Raw genomic sequence first — 24,150 nt, 5'->3', positions numbered from 1 at the left:
CGCTAGCATCGCTGCAGCGTTCTGTCGTCTGTAGTGTTTTTATAACCATTGCCTGTAAATACAATTGGTGTGTGCCGACAACTACAAAATTAATAGAGATGTCTGAAGCTGATGAGGCGCTTTACAACGTGAGGCACCCTGAATACAAAAATGGATTAAGAAGATTGGAGACCTAACCTGACCTAATCAAACCTAACCTAGCATAACCCTCTCCTGTAGCAAGGAACCGGAGTGTTATAGTGAGCCTGTCTTCTGAAGATGTAGCAGTTCTTAAGTGAATATTGTGAATAGTGTGCTTTGTGATATGAGGATACACTTCATTGAGCACATACAGAAATGTATGCTCATCCATTCTTAAGTAATTGATGTACGACTTGACGTCTTCCACTGTAAGCTCACGTAACAAGTTTTGTTGAATGCTTTTATCGTGTCGTCGTAAAAACCACGGCTTCATCCAGATTAGATTAGTTTTTCGTTCCATAGATCCGTGGAGGAGATACTCGTGGATGTGGAACATGTCGATTTTTTAAAGCTGAAATAACAATACTAATAGTATGAATAAATACAATACATCATTTGTTTCTATTAAAAATTTCGCCAATGGAGCAGAAGGAGTTGGCCAGTAGTAAGTCTTTCAGGCTCCTTTTAAACTGATCTTTATTTCTAACTAAATTTTTTATGTTTCCTGGCAAATTATTGAAGATGAGTGTTCCTCAGTAGTGGACCTCTTTTTGAACTAAAGTAAGTGCTTTTAAGTCCTTGTGCAGATCATTTTTGTTCCTGGTATTGCATGTGTGAACTGAGTTGTTTGTTGGAAAAAGAGATATATTATTTACGACAAATTTCATTAAGAAGTAAATATACTGAGAGGCAGTAGTTTGTATTCCCAGTTCTTTGATGAGGTTTCTGCAGGAGGTCCGTGAATTAACTCCACAAATAATACATATTACACGCTTTTGGACCTTGAAAACTTTTGTTTGACTTCAAGATTTACCCCAAAATATTATCCCATATGACATTATGGAATGAAAGTATGCAAGCTTTTTCATTTTTATGTTGCCTATGTCTGCTAACACTCGAATTGCAAATACAGATTTGTTAAGGCCTTTCTGCAGTTCTGTGGTGTGCTCCTCCCAACTGAATTTATTATCAAGTTGTAATCCCAGGACTTTTAAGACTGTCAACCTCATATGTATGGTTCCATTTTTTTCCCCACTTCTTTTCCGCATGTGCACACAATGCAATTGGAGTACGTAGAACTACTGCGGTTAATAACAAGTTGTTGTCAGCCATCTTGAACTTTGACGAAAAATTTGATGTCAGTGTAATACCCCTTCTAGCGCTACGTCAAAGATCTTTGTCAAATATATTGGACGGAATATTGGATCACATCTTTGATCAAATCTTTGACAAAGAAATTTGATAGTGTAATACCAGCCTTACAGTCTCGTCCCCCTCAGCTCGTCCCACTCGTCTCGCACCGCCAGGATAGATCTCGTGGCTTCTCGGAACAACAGCCAACTCTCCACCGCCACGCCACGCCGTGGTCTCATCGTACGACATTATCTAATTCACGATTTTAAAACCGACCAACTCGTCATCGCTAGGCAACCAACCGGCCATCCCCCCAAAGATCTTATTCCCTTACACCAGGCTAACAGGAGGCAATGACTCGCAGATCGATAAGGCCAAACATGCCGCCGGAGGGGAATTTCAACAGAATTTTACGCAGCATAACGATAAATATGAAGGAATCAATTAACGATGGAATGGAAGGACTCAGAACAATCTTTACAGCGCGATATATGTTGAGCGCCGACACACTGCTCAACGCTATAAGGTGAATCGCCGGGTATGGATCTAGATGTAGATGGACAGGGCTATTACAAATGATTGAAGCGATTAAATAAATTCACTGTAGCTCCATTCACTGACATATGGTCACGACACACTACAGATACGTAAAAAAACTCATAAAGTTTTGTTCGGCTGAAGCCGCACTTCAGGTTTCTGCCGCCAGAGCGCTCGAGAGCGCAGTGAGACAAAATGGCGACAGGAGCCGAGAAAGCGTATGTCGTGCTTGAAATGCACTCACATCAGTCAGTCATAACAGTGCAACGACACTTCAGGACGATGTTCAACCAAGACCCACCAACTGATAACTCCATTCGGCGATGGTATGCGCAGTTTAAAGCTTCTGGATGCCTCTGTAAGGGGAAATCAACGGGTCGGCCTGCAGTGAGCGAAGAAACGGTTGAACGCGTGCGGGCAAGTTTCACGCGTAGCCCGCGGAAGTCGACGAATAAAGCAAGCAGGGAGCTAAACGTACCACAGCCGACGGTTTGGAAAATCTTACAGAAAAGGCTAAAGCAGAAGCCTTACCGTTTACAACTGCTACAAGCCCTGACACCCGATGACAAAGTCAAACGCTTTGAATTTTCGGAGCGGTTGCAACAGCTCATGGAAGAGGATGCGTTCAGTGCGAAACTTGTTTTCAGTGATGAAGCAACATTTTTTCTTAATGGTGAAGTGAACAGACACAATGTGCGAATCTGGGCGGTAGAGAATCCTCACGCATTCGTGCAGCAAATTCGCAATTCACCAAAAGTTAACGTGTTTTGTGCAATCTCACGGTTTAAAGTTTACGGCGCCTTTTTCTTCTGCGAAAAAAAACGTTACAGGACACGTGTATCTGGACATGCTGGAAAATTGGCTCATGCTACAACTGGAGACCGACAGCGCACTTCCATCATGATGTTCGGCATTTCTTAAACAGGAGATTGGAAAACCGATGGATCGGTCGTGGTGGAGATCATGATCAGCAATTCATGTCATGGCCTCCACGCTCTCCCGACTTAACCCCATCCAATTTCTTTCTGTGGGGTTATGTGAAAGATTCAGTGTTTAAACCTCCTCTACCAAGAAACGTGCCAGAACTGCGAGCTCGCATCAACGATGCTTTCGAACTCATTGATGGGGACATGCTGAGCCGAGTGTGGGAGGAACTTGATTATCGGCTTGATGTTTGCCGAGTCACTAAAGCGGCACATATCGAACATTTGTGAATGCCTAAAAAAACTTTTTGAGTTTTTGTATGTGTGTGCAAAGCATTGTGAAAATATCTCAAATAATAAAGTTATTGTAGAGCTGTGAAATCGCTTCAATCATTTGTAATAACCCTGTATATTGCCAACAGCCTTGCCGTAGTGGTAACACCTGTTCCCGTGAGATCACCGAAGTTAAGGAAGTTAAGCGCTGTCGGGTTCGGCTAGCACTTGCATGGGCGACCATCCGGTCTGCCGAGCGCTGTTGGCAAGTGGGGTGCACTAAGCCCTTGTGAGGCAAACTGAGAGGAGCTACTTGACTGAGAAGTAGCGCCTCCGGTCTCGTAAACTGACCTACGGCCGGGAGACCGGTGTGCTGACCACACGCCCCTCCATATCCGCATCCAGTGAATCCTGTGGGCTGAGGATGATACGGCGGCCGGTCAGTACCACTGGGTCCACCAGGGCCTGAGGACGGAGTTTACGTAGATGTATATTTCGACAGCTTGTGTTACCGTCTTCTTCAGGTGAGACTTGCTGAATGAGCATCTTTGTAACGCCTTGAATCGTCTGTGACTCTTTTGACCTCGCACCCTGAATTTTGCTGCCCAGCTGCAAGTAGCTGCAGATGGAGTATTCTGTATTACTGGAGAGGTTGGAAGGGGGGACGGAGGGGGGTGGTGACTGCCATATACTGGGCACGAACTACGGTCCCTCAGCGACCCTGCCGCCCAGACAGGAGGTTTACATACAGTTCTTTTCTGTCTTTTTTCTTCTTTTCTGAGGGGGGCGGAAGGTAGCGATAAGGTTGGCAAAATAAATTATCGAATATGGGGCGAGGTTGCTATCAATGGTCGGGCTCTATGAATGGGCTGCCTCGCTTTCTCTTTGGATACTGACAGGTGGCGCATAGTAGCGCTAATTAAGTGTAGACCACGTTGCCAAATATTGGCCATCTTAGTGGTGAGCTGTTCTACGAACAGTTAGAAAAAGGTAAGATTGCCACTATTTCCATGTAACTGGCTAGTGTTAACGACTGAAACGCCGTAATGATGTGGTAACACTGATTAAAATTTCTGCAACCGCCATTGGAAACTCCGAGCAGATCATGCCATTTTGACATATTCACAGTATAAAGCTACGTGCTGTGGACGGAGAATACGTATTGTCAAGAGATGCACTATGAGCTGCGTTGAATGAGCCACCTCGAATTTTGTCTAAAGGCCCAAGTAGGCCAATATGAACAAAATTCAAGTAACGCTTTTCATTAGTAGTTTCCTAATAGTTTATGTTTCGATAATTAGTCAGCTGAGGTCTTTTTTTTTACCTACGATGGCACCATTTCTACTCTTAGCCTCCCAGGTTTCTGAGACATGTTATTCGGTTTCATATTCCTACCAAAAAATATGACATGTATTGACACTTACCTACACGTATGTAGTATTTAGCGGCTATTACACTACAGCCTACTCACAGGAACTGCCTAGCCCAATGAAGGAAACCGGTTTCCTCGACTAGGTCGTTGATACATGACTTTATTTTTCAAGTATTTCATTAATAAATATTTATGGCTTTGGTGTCAAGTATAGTGAAATGCGAAAGATAATTTTCAAGTTACACCAAAACTAAAACATTTATTACAATATCCCAGGATTTTATTAGACATTTTCTGTACGTGGTCCATAGGTAGTAATCTTACACTACACAAATTAAATTAAATGATCGTAAAAAGCAGTTAAAACGTGTCCTCGTGTAAGCCTCTACGACGTATTTTATCCGCACATTAAAGAAATTTCGTGACAAACAAGACTCATTGCAGGAGTTTCTAACAGTAAGACTTACTTCTTTCAAACTATGAACTTCAGGTAAACGGTGGTCCAGTTTTCGGTTGTAAAAAATGGTTCAAATGGCTCTGAGCACAATGGGACTTAACATCTGAGGTCATCAGTCCCCTAGAACTTAGAACTACTTAAACCTAACTAAACTAAGGAGCCAGCCGCGGTGGTCTCGCGGTTCTAGGCGCGCAGTCCGGAACCGTGCTACTGCTACGGTCTCTGGTTCGAATCCTGCCTCGGGCATGGATGTGTGTGATGTCCTTAGGTTAGTTAGGTTTAAGTACTTCTAAGTTCTAGGGGACTGATGACCACAGCAGTTCAGTCCCATAGTGCTCAGAGCCATTTGAACCATTTTTTAAACTAAGGACATCACACACAACCATGCCCGAGGCAGGATTCGAACCTGCGACCGTAGTGGTCGCGCGGTTCCAGACTGAAGCGCCTAGAACCGCTCGGCACACCAGCCGGCCGTTGTGTAAAAGACGACTCTTACAATTATTAAAAGTGGATACACGAGATGCGTCAATAATTGAGACTCCTTATCTTACAATAATCATTACACACTATCATATATCGTATTGAAATAGTTTTATTGACATTGCACAATGCTTCTGTTATTTTTATACGTTGACACCATGTTTTTCCTAGCACTTAAATAAATAAATGTCGTGTGACTAGGGCCTCCCCTCAGGTAGACCGTTCGTCGGGGTTAAGTCTTTCGATTTGACGCCCGCCACTTCGGCCACTTGCGCGTCGATGGGGGTCAAATTATGATGATTAGGACAACACAACGCCCAGTCCCTGAGCGGAGAAAATCTCCGACCCACCCGGGAATCGATCCCGGGCCCTTAGAATTGACATTCTGTCTCGCTGACCAGTCAGCTACCGGTGGCGAAGTACTAGGACTTACGGTGTATGACACAAGTTGCATCAAACTAGTGTTGTACCAGGTCGGGTTCTGTGCCCAGAACAACATGTTCCATGTTGGTATGATTTCATCGTGGGTGGTGACGTGCTTGATTCCAAGATGACATTAGAATTGGGAAACATGTTAAGACCTGGTGAACATACAGGAACACTTGCCAGTTGAACCTCCTGAGTTCCAACCGGGTCATCAGAGCTGTAGGATTCTGAGCATTGTTACGAAGCAAGAGAACACTGCGAGCCGGAAGTCCACGACGTTTTCTTTGAAGGCAGGTAGCAGATTACTCAAGACCTTCAGCAGGTCCGACCTGGTACGAAACTGCTTGTAAACATGATCACCATTAGTATCCCGCCGAAAGGCAGATTTTCACATGGTAGTTCTCCAGGCTGTCCGGTCTCCTGCCATCTTCTATCATCTTGTATCTCTTTCTTCCTCTGTCTTCTCCCACAAACCAATCCTTCCAAAGCATCTGCTAGCAAGCACTCCATTCTCAATGAATGTCCCAACCAGTTCTTTTTCCTTTCTCTTACAACCTTCAGCAGACATCGTCTCTCACCAACCCTTTCCAATACTGTTTCATTACTCACTCTTTCCATCCACCTTATTCTCTCCATTCTCCTCCACATCCACATCTCAAATGCTTCTAACCTTTTTTCATCCTCTCGTCTCAGTGTCCATGTTTCTGCCCCATATAGTGCCACACTCCAGACAAAACATTTGGCAAGCCTTTTGCTTAGTCCTTTATCTAATTTGCCACATAAGAGTCTCCTCTTTCTGTTGAATGCCTCCTTCGGTACGGCAATTCGAGTTTTCACCCCCTGGTGACATCTCAAGTCTTCAGTTATTGTGCTTCCGAGATATTTAAATTGACTTACTTGGCTAATAGTAGATCGTCCTTTTTTAATATTGGACAGTCTGCGTCTTGTACTGATGACCATACTCTTTGTTTTTGCTGTGTTTATTTGCATCCCATATTCCACACACGCTTCATTCAGATCTTTCACATGTTCACTATCCGTTCACTTTCTGCCACTAATACCATGTCATTAGTAAATCGTATACATTCTATGCTCTTTCTACCAATACATATTCATCTTTTCCCATCTAAGCTTTACGCAATAATCTCTTGAAGGTCTGCGTTAAACAGCAATGGGGAAAGGCAACAATCTTGTCTAACACCTCGTCCAGTGCTGCTTTCTTTTGACATTTCATTTCCAATCCTTATCCTTACTTTCTGATGTAAATATAGATTCTGCATCAGTCGTTCCTCTTTCCAATCTACTCCTTTCCTCTTCAAAGTACCCATCAGCTTGTTCTACTGAACTCTGTCAAAAGCCTTTTCTAAATCTATAAAAACTTTAAAGATTTCTCTATCTTTTTCCATGTGTCTTTCCCTTATGGTTCTTAACAGGCCAATAGTATCTCTTGCTCCTTTTTCTCTTCTAAATCCGAACTGCTCCTCTGCAATCCCTCCATCCAGCTTGCCACATAGCCTTCTATTCAACACTCTCAGCAAGACTTTAGCTGTATGAGAAATTAGACTGATAGTCCCATGCACTTCACATTTTTTATTGTTTCTATTTTTCTCTGTTGGTATCATAACTGTTGCACGGAAGTCCTCACGCTATCGCTTTGTCATATATCTCATTACAGAAGTAGACTATTTCTTTTCTAGACTTGTTTCCCGGACTCTTCAACAGTTCTGATGGCAAATCATCAGTTCCACATGCCTTCCTATTCTTCATCTCCTTCAGCGCCTTTTCTACTTCTGCTTCCAAGATGGTGAAAGTAACAGAAGCGTTGTAAAATGTCAATAAAATTATTTCAACGTGATACATCGTGTGTAATGTTTTTATAAAATAGGGAAACGTACTTACCGGATACTCCTCGTAATTCCGATCGCGATCGAATGATTTTACAATATGATACCACCCCACAGTCGTGCTATACCGCTGATACGAAGTGTCTCTTGATACACAAATCTTATGGCAGAGATACGAACGGGAAATAAAGTATCACTGTATGACAGACTTGATTCTCCGCTATTGGAATAGTTCTCTGGATCTCGTGAGAGACCTGGGAATGATCGCAGAGCGCTGGACTTGAGGATGGCGCCTGCGTTTCTCCGCAGCGCGAGCACAGGTTGCGCGGTGCGGTGCGACCACTCCACCCTCCGCCACGCTCCTCTCTCTCGTGATTGATGCCGCCGCGCCTCCCCTGGCCGCACCCGCATACCCAGCCACTCTAATTGGCGGCTCCAGGACAGCACTACAAAAAAAAAAAAAAAAAAAAGAAACCTGACCGTGGGGCGAACAGCAACAGCGTTGGCTGCCGCTACACCAGAAGACAATCCGCTACGTCACACCAGAGCAAGAAGGCAGTCCCAAAAAGTATCTACTGGCAAAACACCAAGACAGCTGAGGCTCTGAACAAAAGATTGCGAATAAAAAGATGCCTCAGAGTTGGCGCAGTTCGCACGATATGGAGATGCAACATTAATTAAAGACAAAATAAACCATCGTAAATGACTGTGGGTTCCGTTGATACTATCTATAAGCCCACGATTCTACTAGAAATCGAATTCCCATGTTAAAAACAGATTCATATATCTGATTACAAATGAGGCAATGTGTTAAATATTGAAGTTAAGCATTGTAAGTAGGCTGTTTAGGTTTTTATGTTGGTAACGCCGCGTAGTGCTCTGTATGAAAATCACTGACTGTTGCTGGTTGGACTCATTGTTGGAATATTCGCTTGTGTAGCGTTGGGCAGTTGGACGTAAGCCGCCAGGAGTAGTGGATGTGGGGAGAGAAATAACGGAGTTTTGAGATCGGATGAGTAAATTTGTAAGACGGGATGTCATGAACTGATATAATGACTTTTGAACATTATTAAGGTAAATACATTGTTTGTTCTCTATCAGAATCTTTCATTTGCTAACTATGCATATCAGTAGTTAGTGCCTTCAGTAGTTAGAATCTGCGTTTCACTGGCAGGACACTTAGAAGATGCAACAAGTCCACTAAGGAGACAGCTTACACTACACTCGTTCGTCCTCTGTTAGAATACTGCTGCGCGGTGTGGGATCCTTACCAGATGGGATTGACGGAGGACATCGAAAGGGTGCAAAAAAGGGTGGCGCCTTTTGTATTATCACGTAATAGGGGAGAGAGTGTGGCAGATATGATACGCGAGTTGGGATGGAAGTCATTAAAGCAAAGACGTTTTTCGTCGCGGCGAGATCTATTTACGAAATTTCAGTCACCAACTTTCTCTTCCGAATGCGAAAATATTTTGTTGAGCCCAACCCACAAAACAAAATAAGAGAAATCGGAGCTCGAACAGAAAGGTTTAGGTGTTCGTTTTCCCCGCGCGCTGTTCGGGAGTGGAATGGTAGAGAGACAGTATGATTGTGGTTCGATGAACCCTCTGCCAAGCACTTACATGTGAATTGCAGAATAATCATGTAGATGTAAAATTAGGTGGCAGAACTGGCGCTCGCTGTATTGCAGTAGTTCGAGTAACGAAGATTTTTGTGCGGTAAGTGATTCATGAAAGGTATAGGTTATTGTTAGTCAGGGCCATTCTTTTGCAGGGATTATTGAAAGTCAGACTGTGTTGCGCTAAAAATATTGTGCGTCAGTTTAGTGATGATCAGAATAAGTAAAGAGAGAAATGTCTGAGTACGTTCAGTTTTGCTCAGCTGTTTGAAAATCATATAACGGGTTTTCCAGCACTGTCATTTTTAATTATTTCAAAGGGGACGTTTCAGCATATAAGCGAGAAAAAATTAGGAAAAGTTTTGAACTGTAATTAATGTTTATTATCATTCGCTAAGTGCTGTTATTGTCGAATACTGGATTAATATATTCTGGGTAATTTGCGCGCCATGGGCTACGATGCCTAAAAACATATACACAGTTCCTAAGTGTAACATTCGTGTTACTATGTTAAACCTTTAACGTGATTATAACTCGTATAGAGCAGAATATGGCAGCATTTCAAATTTTTATATTCGATCAATATGTGCTGAAAATCAAACTTTTGTTGCCCTTGGAAGCCGGTACGTACTGTAGGCAACCTGCAACTGACACCTGCGCCAGGAAATATAAACCAGATTAGCAGTTCAGTAATAACTAATACACAATGTAACAAATTTGATACTGAATAAGAAGGATTGTCTGAAACTCAAAGATCCGATTTTAACAGGCGAATGTTACTCACTGGTTAAACGCAACAAATCAGCAGTGCCAATACGTACTAAAGACAAGGGCCACTCAATGAAATAGAAATAGGAAAAAGTAAAAAGATAAATATCATTGAGGAAATTCAAACACTCATCTATAATGCAGCATATGAGAATACTATTCTAAATGAAGCAACAGAATTTACAAACCCAAATTTGACAATATCCTTAAGCCTAGCTTAATATAATATTCCTCAACAAATGAATATTTGTTATCGCAAAATCGTCGCTTTCAAAATCGATATCCTGAAGCAAACTGCATGTCTGTTGTATGGGACTAGTATTATTATCCATGAACACTTACAAGCCGAGTTACGTAGTGAATTTCCGAAACTATAGCAACATGTATACAATGTATACAACAAAGAAATCGCGGGAAGACTAGCTCGAAACGACAGGCAATTTATTAAATTTTAAATTATAAATAAGTAATGTAATTGGTAGGAGAACAAAACAGGTAATTTATATAACGTTCATTTTTTGTGTATAACAGGCTCTTAGAGTTCAGTGGATTCTACAGATGATTTTGTAATATTGTCCAACGACAGAGCAATGGATACAACAGAAACCAACATTTTGAAAAGAACCGCGAAAAAAAAACAAATCTTCAAATATCTTACGTAAAAACATAACTTATGACAAATACACTCGTGGAAACTGAAATAAGAACACCGTGAATTCATTGTCCCAGGAAGGGGAAATTTTATTGACACATTCCTGGGGTCAGATACATCACATGATCACACTGACAGAACTACAGGCACATAGACACAGGCAACATAGCATGCACAATGTCGGCACTAGTAAAGTGTATATCCACCTTTCGCAGCAATGCAGGCTGCTATTCTCCCATGGAGACGATCGTAGAGATGCTGGATGTAGTCCTGTGGAACGGCTTGCCATGCCATTTCCACCTGGCGCCTCAGTTGGACCAGCGTTCGTGCTGGACGTGCAGACCGCGTGAGACGACGCTTCATCCAGTCCCAAACATGCTCAATGGGGGACAGATCCGGAGATCTTGCTGGCCAGGGTAGTTGACTTACACCTTCTAGAGCACGTTGGGTGGCACGGGATACATGCGGACGTGCATTGTCCTGTTGGAACAGCAAGTTCCCTTGCCGGTCTAGGAATGGTAGAACGATGGGTTCGATGACGGTTTGGATGTACCGTGCACTATTCAGTGTCCCCTCGACGATCACCAGTGGTGTACGGCCAGTGTAGGAGATCGCTCCCCACACCATGATGCCGGGTGTTGGCCCTGTGTGCCTCGGTCGTATGCAGTCCTGATTGTGGCGCTCCCCTGCACGGCGCCAGACACGCATACGACCATCATTGGCACCAAGGCAGAAGCGACTCTCATCGCTGAAGACGACACGTCTCCATTCGTCCCTCCATTCACGCCTGTCGCGACACCACTGGAGGCGGGCTGCACGATGTTGGGGCGTGAGCGGAAGACGGCCTAACGGTGTGCGGGACCGTAGCCCAGCTTCATGGAGACGGTTGCGAATGGTCCTCGCCGATACCCCAGGAGCAACAGTGTCCCTAATTTGCTGGGAAGTGGCGGTGCGGTCCCCTACGGCACTGCGTAGGATCCTACGGTCTTGGCGTGCATCCGTGCGTCGCTGCGGTCCGGTCCCAGGTCGACGGGCACGTGCACCTTCCGCCGACCACTGGCGACAACATCGATGTACTGTGGAGACCTCACGCCCCACGTGTTGAGCAATTCGGCGGTACGTCCACCCGGCCTCCCGCATGCCCACTATACGCCCTCGCTCAAAGTCCGTCAACTGCACATACGGTTCACGTCCACGCTGTCGCGGCATGCTACCAGTGTTAAAGACTGCGATGGAGCTCCGTATGCCACGGCAAACTGGCTGACACTGACGGCGGCGGTGCACAAATGCTGCGCAGCTAGCGCCATTCGACGGCCAACACCGCGGTTCCTGGTGTGTCCGCTGTGCCGTGCGTGTGATCATTGCTTGTACAGCCCTCTCGCAGTGTCCGGAGCAAGTATGGTGGGTCTGACACACCGGTGTCAATGTGTTCTTTTTTCCATTTCCAGGAGTGTATAAAAGGTGCTCCAGATTTTATGAATGCAAATTATATGGATATTAAAAGATCAATAGATTTTAATATTTTCGTGACACACCGGTGTCAATGTGTTCTTTTTTCCATTTCCAGGAGTGTATAAAAGGTGCTCCAGATTTTATGAATGCAAATTATATGGATATTAAAAGATCAATAGATTTTAATATTTTCGTGAGGTAACACAGAAGAAACGCCTACTCTCATGTGAAATCGCAGCACTGTATTACGATAGTAAAAGTAGAATGTTTGTAAAAAACAGAAATGCCTGGATTTGACTAAGACAGGAGAAGTAGAAAACAGGGAAATGAAAAAGAAGAAATTCCAGAGGAAGAATTGGAGGCAGTAAAACACAACGGCGAGTAGAAGACTAGGAATAATGTAAATACGTATACAGAAGAAAATTTAATAAGTAAAAGTAATGATGAATAAACGTAGAATGAATTTTCACGGTCATATGGCTCGCATGCATGAAAAATAGGTACGCAAAGAGTTTTTGAATATACCAACCGGGATGAATATCTTACTGGCGCTAGTCGCTGTAACAAGTCAGAAGTGAATTGGAGGAGATGAGGACTGACTAACGTGAAATTCTGAACAGAGGTACGTTCCGAAAGGCGGTTTTGGTTTCCAATCTGCAGAGAAGACAAATAAAAAAGAAAACTGTAACAAGGTGGCCAGGAGACCAGAAACAACAGAACTCTGATTCAAATCAAAATTTTTGGAACATCAGGAAGTTAAATCTGGGTCCACAGAAGGCCAAAGTCAAGAAAATAAAAACCGTAAGGCTTTTCGTCACGACCTGGAGGAGCATTCGTGCCTGGCTGGACGGTCCTGCTCGTAATGCTCCAAGCGTTCTCAGTTGGGGAGAGATTCGGCGAAACTATTGGCCAATGTAGGGTTTCGCAAGCATTGAGAGAAGCACTTGAAACTCTCGCCTTGTGTCAGCGTGCGTTATCGTCTTGAAATATTATCCCAAGATGGTTTTCCATGAAGGGCAACAGACCGGGGCATGCAGTATCGTAGACGCACCGCAGTGCTGTAAGGATACCAAAGGTAACAGTCAAAGGGATCCTTATATGAAAAGAAATGGCTCACCAGGTCATCCCGGTTGTTGGGCCGTTCAGCTGACGGCAGTCAGGTTGGTAGCCAACCACTGTCTAGGGCGTCTCAAGACACGTCTTCGCTGGTCGTCTGAGCTGAGTTAAAAGCGGGACTCATCACTGAAGGCAGTTCTACTCTAATCAGTGAGATTCGAGACCGACGTTGTGTCTGGACATTCGCCCGACAGCAGTGGGATACCACTCTATCGCCGCCCGTTTGCCCCGACACCCAGGAATCTAGGGTCCCATTTCTTTCCATAGCAGGGCCTCTTTGGTAGTCATTCGTGGCACCCTTCATGGCAAACCATCCCGGGCTTACATTTCAGCACGATAATGCCCGTCCGCACACAGCGAGAGTTCCTATTGCTTGCCTTCGTGCTTGCCAAACCCTGCCTTAGCGAGCAGGGCCGCCGAATCTGTCCCCAGTTAAGAACGTTTGGAACATAACGGGCAGGACCCTCCACGCAGCTCGGCGTTTCGACGATCTAACGCGCCAGTTCGACAGACTTTTTCACTATTTCCCTCAGGTGGACATCCAACAACTTTGTCAATCAATGCCGAATAACTGCTTGCATGGGGGCCAGAGATGGACCAACGCGTTATTGAATTGCTCCTTTCTCTTGAGTAACTCATCCAGTTTTTCTGAAATTGTGATCTTTCATTTGTCTGCATGTGAACATCAAATCTATATGCTGATAATTCCTCGGTGGTGCGTCGCTTTGTTTTGGTCTTAGAGTGTGTATCGTAAGAAGTAATGGTCCTGTGACACTCCTTTGGAGTACGCCCGAAGTTTCTTTTAAGTCTCAAGACTTCTCTCCATACGGAATGGCATGATGTGCTCTCTTTGTTAGAAAGTCTTAAATCCAGTCACACACTTGGCCTGGTATTCTGTTCCCTCGTGTTTTGTTGGTACGGCGGCAGTGCGAAACTGCATGGAATACCGTCTTCAGGGTCTCGTGGACGAACAGACCGAGGTGGGTATCACACGATCGTTGTTTTCGGAACCCCTGTTGCTTCCCACGGATGAGATTCTCACACTCCAGGAATGCCGCAATACGCGAGCATAAAAGATGTACAAAAATTCTGCTAAACACCGATCTGAGAAATATAGGCCTGCAGTTTCGAGTGTCTGTTCGACAAAACATTCTTGAAAATGCATTTTTCCCGTCCTTTCGAACGCTTCCGTCCTCTAGAGATCCACGGGTAACTGCTGCTAGAACATGGGCAAGTTCTTTCGCGTATGTAGAATCGGATAATGGTATCTCGTCATGCTGAACGATTTCAGTAACCTTTTTATCACTTGATCACTTATTTCAATATCTCTCATTCTGGTGTTCTTGCGGTCTTTTAAATGAGAAGTTAAAGTGCGATCATCCTATGTGAAACAGCTTTGGAAAAAGCGTTTAGTACACTGAAGAGCCAAAGAAACTGGTACACCTACCTTATTTCGTATAGGGCCCCCGCGAGCACGCAGAAGTGCCGCAACACGACGTGGCATGCACTCGAGTAATGCCTGAAGTAGTGCTGGAGGAAACTGATACAATGAACGCTGCAGGGATGTCCATAAATCCGTAAGAGCATGAGAAGGTGGAGATTTCTTCTGAACAGCACGTTGCAAGACACCCCAGATATGCTCAATAACGTTCAGGCCTGGGGATTTTGGTGGCCAGCAGAGGTGCTTAAACTCAGAAGAGTGTCCCTGGAGCCAGTCTGTAGCAATTCTGGACCTGTGGGGTATCGCATTGTTCTACTGGAATTTCCCAACTCCGCCGGAATGTACAATGGACATGAATGGATGCAGATGATGAGACAGGATGCTTACGTACGTGTCACCTGTCAGAGTCGTATCTAGACGTATCAAGGGACCCATATCACTCCAACTGCTCTCGCCCAACACCACTACAGACCCTCCAGCAGCTTGAACAGTCCCCTGCTGACATGCAGAGTCCACGGATTCATGAGGTTATTTCCATACTTGTACACGTTCGACCGCTCGATATAATTTGAAACGAGACTTGTCAAACGAGGCAACATGTTTCCAGTCGTCGATAGTCCAATGTCGGTGGTGACGGGCCCAGGCGAGGCGTAAAGCTTGGTGTCGCGCAGTTATCAACGGTACATGAGTGGGTGTTCCGCCCCGAAATCCCATACCGATGATGTTATGTTGAATGGTTCGCAGGCTCACTCTTGTTGCCTAGCATTGAAATCTGCAGCAATTTGCGGAAGGGTTGTCACGTTGAACAATTCTCTTCAGTCGTCGTTGGTTCCGTTTTGCAGGAAGTTTTTCCGGCCCCAGCGATGTCGGAGTTTTGATGTTTTACCGGATTCCTGATATTCACGGTACACTCCTGAAATGGGCGTACGGGAAAATCTCCACTTCATCGCTATTACTGAGATGCTGTGTCCCACAGCTCGTGTGCCGACTATAACACCACATTTAAACGATGTCGGAGTTTTGACGTTCTACCGGATTCCTGATATTCACGGTACACTCCTGAAATGGGCGTACGGGAAAATCTCCACTTCATCGCTATTACGGAGATGCTGTGTCCCACAGCTCGTGTGCCGACTATAACACCACATTCAAACGATGTCGGAGTTTTGATGTTCTACCGGATTCCTGATATTCACGGTACACTCCTGAAATGGGCGTAAGGGAAAATCTCCACTTCATCGCTATTACGGAGATGCTGTGTCCCACCGCTCGTGTGCCGACTATAACACCACATTCAAACGATGTCGGAGTTTTGATGTTTTACCGGATTCCTGATATTCACGGTACACTCCTGAAATGGGCGTACGGGAAAATCTCCACTTCATCGCTATTACGGAGATGCTGTGTCCCACCGCTCGTGTGCCGACTATAACACCACATTCAAACGATGTCGGAGTTTTGATGTTTTACCGGATTCCTGATATTCACGGTACACTCCTGAAATGGGTGTACGGGAAAATCTCCACTTCATCGCTATTACGGAGATGCTGTGTCCCATCGCTCGTGTGCCGACTATAACGCCACTTTCAAACTCACTCAAATCTTGATAACCTGCCGTTGTAGCAGCAGTAACCGATCTAACTACTGTGCCAGACACTTGTTGTCTGCCGGCCGGTGTGGACGAGCGGTTCTAGACGCTTTAGTTTGGAACCGCGCGACCGCTACGGTCGCAGGTTCGAATCCTGCCTCGGATGTGTGTGATGTCTTTAGGTTAGTTAGGTTTAAGTAGCTCTAAGTTCTAGGAGACTAATGACCTCAGATGTTAAGTCCCATAGTGCTCAGAGCCATTTGAACCATTTATTGATGCCGTAACAGCCTTGAGATAATCGCTAACTGAGTCGAATAGTTCGTGTCTCCAGAATGAGATTTTCACTCTGCAGCGGAGTGTGCGCTGATATGAAACTTCCTGGCAGCGTATCTAATACTTCTTCTTCTCAGGTCGGTTCTCTGATTAACTACCCGAGGTTTACCAAGCCAGTTGTGGAATACCTACAGTTTAGCAAGAAAATTCTTCATATTGACACACGTCGCCGGAGACGAAAGAAGTCACGAGTGACATTTAAAAATTGTTGAACTGTGCAGGAATCGAACGTCAGGCTTTTGAATTCGCAGTGTAGGCACTTACCACTGAGACAGCGAACATGACGTTGAGGATGTGGGGGAGGATGGCGGCAAAAAGAAAAACCACTGTACTAACCGCTGATATAAGCACATCCTTATGGTTATATTGAAACGTTTTATTACTCTGCAAATCAAACTGGTTACCTGGACAGCATAGTAGTACCGACGTGTTTCCATCCGAGTAGAAGAGAGAATGCTTAAGTCGAGACCCAGCCGACGAAGGAAAGGGCGAGGCAGTGCAGCGAAGGGAAGGAAACACATCGCGACACAGTGTGTGGGCGTATTGGGAGAGGGTTTAACCACTATCGCGCAGTCTTTCTTAGTTTCCTGAGTGCGCAGTACTTGTGGAAGTATGGCTGAACTTCCGAATCTTATATGGACTCGGATTCTGATGAAGAAATGAACATCCAGATGTTATAAAATAACACTGAAAAACGGAAAGAATTAGAATGGAAAAGAGGACACACGCACAAGAGAAATAGTTAAGGCGAATCTGCTTTGACATAAAGTGTTTTCTTTGAAAACGTTAACAAGCTACTTCCGTTTACGCCGGAATCAATTCCACGAGGCTCACGAGCTTGTGCCGAAATCTAAAGGGTGTAATGCCCAGAAACGAATTGGAAGTGAAGAAAACCTCGCTTTGCCGGCCGCGGTGGTCTAGCGGTTCTGGCGCTGCAGTCTGGAACCGCGGGACTGCTACGGTCGCAGGTTCGAATCCTGCCTCGGGCATGGGTGTGTGTGATGTCCTTGGATTAGTTAGGTTTAAGTAGTTCTAAGTTCTAGGGGACTTATGACCTAAGATGTTGAGTCCCATAGTGCTCAGAGCCATTTGAACCATTTGAAAACCTCGCTTTGTTCTTGAGGCAAGTTTCACTGAAATTTCTGGAAAAGTACAGTCATAAGTAAAAGTTATATACAGCGGACAGGCAAAATAATGTGAACATCTGTACTTACTTGGGAACGGTTTATTAATAAGGAGTTGGGCCCCTATTTGCCCATAATGCAGCTGCGATTCTTCTTGGAATACTGGCATCTAATAATTGTATAATCTCCAGTGCTCCAGTGGAACCTCATGCCACTCTTCGATCAGAACCTCTTCTAACTCCAGTAGTGACGAGGGAGGCGGAAATCTGCTCCGGAGTCTGCGCTACAGTACCGCCCACAAGGGTTCCATAATGTTCAATTCTGAGGACTGTGATGGCCACGGGAGACGCTGCAGTTCAGTTGCATACCATGATTGCACTGTTCTGGCTGTGTGAATTGGCGCATTATCGTCCTGAAAGATGGCATCATTGTTGGGGGAACAACATTTGAATCAGGGAGTGTACCTGATCACCTAGAATGTTCACCTAATCGTTGGCTGTTACACGGCTTTTGAGAGTAGTCATGGGGCCAGCAGAATACCATGATATGGCTGCCCGCACCATTACACTTCCATCTCCATTCTTAGCTGATGCAATCAAGCAATCGCGATTGAAGGCTTCTTTTGGCGTTCTCCAGTCGTAAATCCCGCTCTATGGTGGAAATAACGAAACCATTGACTCGTCGGACCATGTGAACTGTTTCCAATGGCCAGCCGTCCACGATTTATGCTCTGACACCATGTTTTACACTTCTTTGCGATGGTTGTCGTAGCTAGTGGGTTCGGTATCGCAGATCATCCATGAATATTCGGTATATGGAGCTCTCGGCGGACAGCATTGAGAGATACGACGTCTCGAATAAGTCTATTGGGCTCTGCAGTCACTTTAGTAGCCGTAGTTTTGTGTTGTTTTGACGCATTTCGTGCTAGCGTAAGATCTTTGTCATTTAGTTTTGATTTGCGCCCACTACCATTTTGCACGACGATGTATTTCCGCCGGCCGGAGTGGCCGTGCAGTTCTAGGCGTTACAGTCTGGAACTGCGAGACCGCTACGGTCGCAGGTTCGAATCCTGCCTCGGGCATGGATGTGTGTTATGTCCTTAGGTTAGTTAGGTTTAAGTAGTTCTAAGTTCTAGGGGACTGATGACCTCAGAAGTTAAGTCCCATAGTGCTCAGAGCCATTTGAACCATTTTTTGATGTCTTTCCATGTTTCGTGTAGGCTGTCATGACTGTTGAAACAGTTGCTCTTGAAACATATAATAAGTTGGCTGTCTTGGTTACTGGTGCTCCAGCTAATCGGGGCCCCACAATCTGCTCTGTCTGGAGCTCTGTTAGACCTTTCGTTGCACACATAATTCTGCGTCTGAATGGAAATACAAATTGTGCACTACTCGTAAACAATCTGCACTGATGCCTAGTCCGTACGCACAGTCCAGCGCGGCACGTGCCTTACCTGAGTTCTTGACCGTCAAACACAACCACCCCATTACTATCTCTGTTCACATTACTTTGCCTATCGTCTGCACGTTACATTGAAAAATTAATTAGGGAAGTTCTTCCTAGTACTCGTGAATTGAGTGTAAGATCGAGCAACTGTGCTTGAAGGCATGTCCACTGAGTTCTGAAGAAGAGTCACAAACGTACCTCTGGCTTCCGACGAGTACCATGCATACGAAGCACTTGTTCCATCGTAATTCCGAAGAGGTTCGTTCTTGAGCTGGAGGGCTGTGAATTCCTAGCAGAGATGCCTCAGTTGGCGAAATCACTTCAGATAACTAATGAAGAAATCTCCATCTCTCTAGGACCGTCAGTCTGAAATGTTGACTCGCTGGTGGCATATTTTTAGTTGCTTGGTTCGTAGACATGAAGAAACGGTAGAGTTGATCGCTGACAGAATTTTGTTCTTCGACTTTCATGTTCTATCGCTGTTTCCTTTGGCCTTTGCCAGGGCTGCACACTGGTAAGTTGTGTAAGTCTGGAAACATCTAGCTTCTTTTTTTATTGCTCTTTACAACATCAGTGTGGTTAATTAATGAGGAAATGTCCAACTCTGTAGGACCGTCAGTGTGAGACGTAACATCCTCGTAACTATTAGTACAGGGTGTTTCAAAAATGACCGGTATATTTGAAACGGAAATAAAAACTAAACGAGCAGCGATAGAAATACACAGTTTGTTGCAATATGCTTGGGACAACAGTACATTTTCAGGCGGACAAACTTTCGAAATTACAGTAGTTACAATTTTCAACAACAGATGGCGCTGCAAATGATGTGAAAGATATAGAAGACAACGCAGTCTGTGGGTGCGCCATTCTGTACGTCGTCTTTCTGCTGTAAGCGTGTGCTGTTCACAACGTGCAAGTGTGCTGTAGACAACATGGTTTATTCCTTAGAACAGAGGATTTTTCTGGTGTTGGAATTCCACCGCCTAGAACACAGTGTTGTTGCAACAAGACGAAGTTTTCAACGGAGGTTTAATGTAACCAAAGGACCGAAAAGCGATACAATAAAGGATCTGTTTGAAACATTTCAACGGACTGGGAACGTGACTGATGAACGTGCTGGAAAGGTAGGGCGACCGCGTACGGCAACCACAGAGGGCAATGCGCAGCTAGTGCAGCAGGTGATCCAACAGCGGCCTCGGGTTGCCGTTCGCCGTGTTGCAGCTGCGGTCCAAATGACGCCAACGTCCACGTATCGTCTCATGCGCCAGAGTTTACACCTCTATCCATACAAAATTCAAACGCGGCAACCCCTCAGCGCCGCTACCATTGCTGCACGAGAGACATTCGCTAACGATATAGTGCACAGGTTTGGTTTACTGACGAAGCTTATTTTTACCTGGACGGCTTCGTCAATAAACAGAACTGGCGCATATGGGGAACCGAAAAGCCCCATGTTGCAGTCCCATCGTCCCTGCATCCTCAAAAAGTACTGGTCTGGGCCGCCATTTCTCCCAAAGGAATCATTGGCCCATTTTTCAGATCCGAAACGATTACTGCATCACGCTATCTGGACATTCTTCGTGCATTTGTGGCGGTACAAACTGCCTTAGACGACACTGCGAACACCTCGTGGTTTATGCAAGATGGTGCCCGGGCACATCGCACGGCCGACGTCTTTAATTTCCTGAATGAATATTTCGATGATCGTGTGATTGCTTTGGGCTATCCGAAACATACAGGAGGCGGCGTGGATTGGCCTCCCTATTCGCCAGACATGAACCCCTGTGACTTCTTTCTGTGGGGACACTTGAAAGACCAGGTGTACCGCCAGAATCCAGAAACAATTGAACAGCTGAAGCAGTACATCTCATCTGCATGTGAAGCCATTCCGCCAGACACGTTGTCAAAGGTTTCGGGTAATTTCATTCAGAGACTACGCCATATTATTGCTACGCATGGTGGATATGTGGAAAATATCGTACTATAGAGTTTCCCAGACCGCAGCGCCATCTGTTGTTGAAAATTGTAACTACTGTAATTTCGAAAGTTTGCCTGCCTGAAAATGTACTGTTATCCCAAGCATATTGCAACAAACGGTGTATTTCTATCGCTGCTGGCTTAGTTTCAAATATACCGGTCATTTTTGAAACACCCTGTACTTCCAATGGCTTCACCTCCGTTGTCGTCGTTCTGAGACACCACCCTGCGTTAGGACGTGTGACGCTGGCCCGCATACTGCGCAGCGAGGGTTAAATGCTGTGGGGCTTTGGGCCTCCCGTCGGGTTGACCGTTCGACTGGTGCAAGTCGTTCGAGTTGACGCCACTTCGGCGACTTGCGTTTCGATGGGGAGGAAATGACGATGATAAGGACAACAGAATACCCAGTCCCTGGACGGAGAAAATCTCTGACCCAGCCGGGAATCGATCCCGGGCCGTTAGGTTGACATTCCGTGACGTTGACCACTCAGCTGCCAGGGGGCGGACAGCGAGGGCTGAAGCAGGCCCTGTGCTGCCCTGCGCCTGCGCTCTCGTATTTGCACCCGTGAGTCACAAAACCCTTTGCTGCGCTGCGCTGCCATGCCCTTCGTCGGCTACCTCCCAGTGTGCGGCTGGAACACTGTCATCACAGTACACGTCTGTAAGTGCCAATGAGTGAAGGACCCATTTAGAACAACGACACAACCATTATGTCGGCTACAGTATATCGCACCTTGACTTCTTCGCTGTCATTATTCGTAAAACTACCTTCGCTGGTTCAAATGGCTCTGAGCACTATGGGACTTAATATCTGTGGTCATCAGTCCCCTAGAACTTAGAACTACTTAAACCGAACTAACCTAAGGACATCACAAACATCCATGCACGAGGCAGGATTCGAACCTGCGACCGTAGCAGTCGCGCGATTCCGGACTGAGCGCCTAGAACCGCTAGACCACCGCGGCCGGCCCCTTCGCTGGTCATGTCTCATTTTTCCACAGCGGCGTCTGGTGCTGCGCCCTCTGCTGTTCCAGTCGGCAATGATAGTGCCGATTGTTTGTTCGAAAGTATATCAACTGATTTCATTACAGTTTCACTTTCCTCGTTCGTCGAAGTAACTCTTCTCCTGTAATCATCACTTTTCTTACTTTTTTTGCGCCACAACAGACTTTCAGCTAGTATCACAGCTACAGAAGCAAACTGAGCGCCTGGTGTAGCAATTAGCTTATTTGGGTAATAAGGAGGAGGTCCGGCGTTCGATTCTCGGCGACCACTTCAAATATTTTTCGTTGGAAAAGTCGGGAAAGAGATTCACTTATTCCAGTGAGTACGACTGATGATCTACTTGAATAGAAAATCAGCGGAACTGACAGGCAATCCACTCGCCTGAGGGCTCCGGTGCCTTCCCCCCCCCCCCACCCCCTCCCCTTCTCTCAGGGAAAAGAAAAAGTATAGTGTAGTCAGGTGTTTTCCTTCCACAATGTTAAAAATACTCCATGCCTCCAGCTCTAACCCCTCACCCCTACAAACGGTCGAATGGCCGCCCTTGCATTCAATTAGTACTACATAGAAATGTTTACACCAGGCAAGGTGACACGTAGCGCTTATTCATTCAGGGCCAAATCATCAGCCGTTATATTCTGCGGGTTAGAATGTGAGAAGCTTGACGTATTACAACTTCGGATCTGGACTGATTGTATAAGATTTAGGTGTCAGTAGCTAGGGAAAAATTCGGAGTAGGTATTAAAATTCATGGAGAAGAAATAAAAACTTTGAGGTTCGCCGATGACATTGTAATTCTGTCAGAGACAGCAAAGGACTTGGAAGAGCAGTTGAATGGAATGGACAGTTTCTTGAAAGGAGGATATAAGATGAACATCAACAAAAGCAAAACAAGGATAATGAAATGTAGTCTAATTAAGTCGGGTGATGCTGAGGGAATTAGATTAGGAAATGAGATGCTTAAAGTAGTAAAGGAGTTTTGCTATTTGGGGAGCAAAATAACTGATGATGGTCGAAGTAGAGAGGATATAAAATGTAGGCTGACAATGGCAAGGAAAGCGTTTCTGAAGAAGAGAAATTTGTTAACATCCAGTATTGATGTAAGTGTCAGGAAGTCATTTCTGAAAGTATTCGTATGGAGTGTAGCCATGTATGGAAGTGAAACATGGACGATAAATAGTTTGGACAAGAAGAGAATAGAAGCGTTCGAAATGTGGTGCTACAGAAGAATGCTGAAGATTAGATGGGTAGATCACATAACTAATGAGGAAGTATTGAATAGGATTGGGGAGAAGAGAAGTTTGTGGCACAACTTGACCAGAAGAAGGGATCGGTTGGTAGGAGATGTTCTGAGGCATCAAGGGATCACCAATTTAGTATTGGAGGGCAGCGTGGAGGGTAAAAATGGTAGAGGGAGACCAAGAGATGAATTCACTAAGCAGATTCAGAAGGATGTAGGTTCCAGTAGGTACTGGAAGATGAAAAAGCTTGCACAGGATAGAGTAGCATGGAGAGCTGCATCAAACCAGTCTCAGGACTGAAGACCACAACAACAACAACAACATAGATAGGGATCCATTTCGTCGCTAAGTTTTGCCAGTGGCATAAACAGTTCAACATTGTCGCTCCTTACATTACGGCAAAAGAATGACTTTCAAAAATGGTTCAAATGGCTCTGCGTACTATGGAACTTAACACCTGAGGTCATGAGTCCCCTAGAACTTAGAACTAAGTAAAGCTAACTAACCTAAGGACATCACACATAGCCATGAGCGAGGCAGGATTCGAACCTGCGACCGCAGCAGCCGCGTGGTTCCGGACTGAAGCGCCTAGAACCGCTCGGTCGCAACGGCCGGCATTGACTTTCTCTGCCTGTATGTATTTTTCGTCAGAACCTTTCCTTTTAGAGTCATACAGCGGAAATGACCACGAAACAAAACGCCTGATCCATAACAGTGAAACATTGCCTGGCACTGTTATCTGACAATATTCGCTGGACGCTGGCAC

This window comes from Schistocerca piceifrons, chromosome 10 (assembly GCF_021461385.2).
Source record: "Schistocerca piceifrons isolate TAMUIC-IGC-003096 chromosome 10, iqSchPice1.1, whole genome shotgun sequence".
Taxonomy (NCBI): domain Eukaryota; kingdom Metazoa; phylum Arthropoda; class Insecta; order Orthoptera; family Acrididae; genus Schistocerca; species Schistocerca piceifrons.
This window is presented reverse-complemented; position numbering follows the sequence as displayed.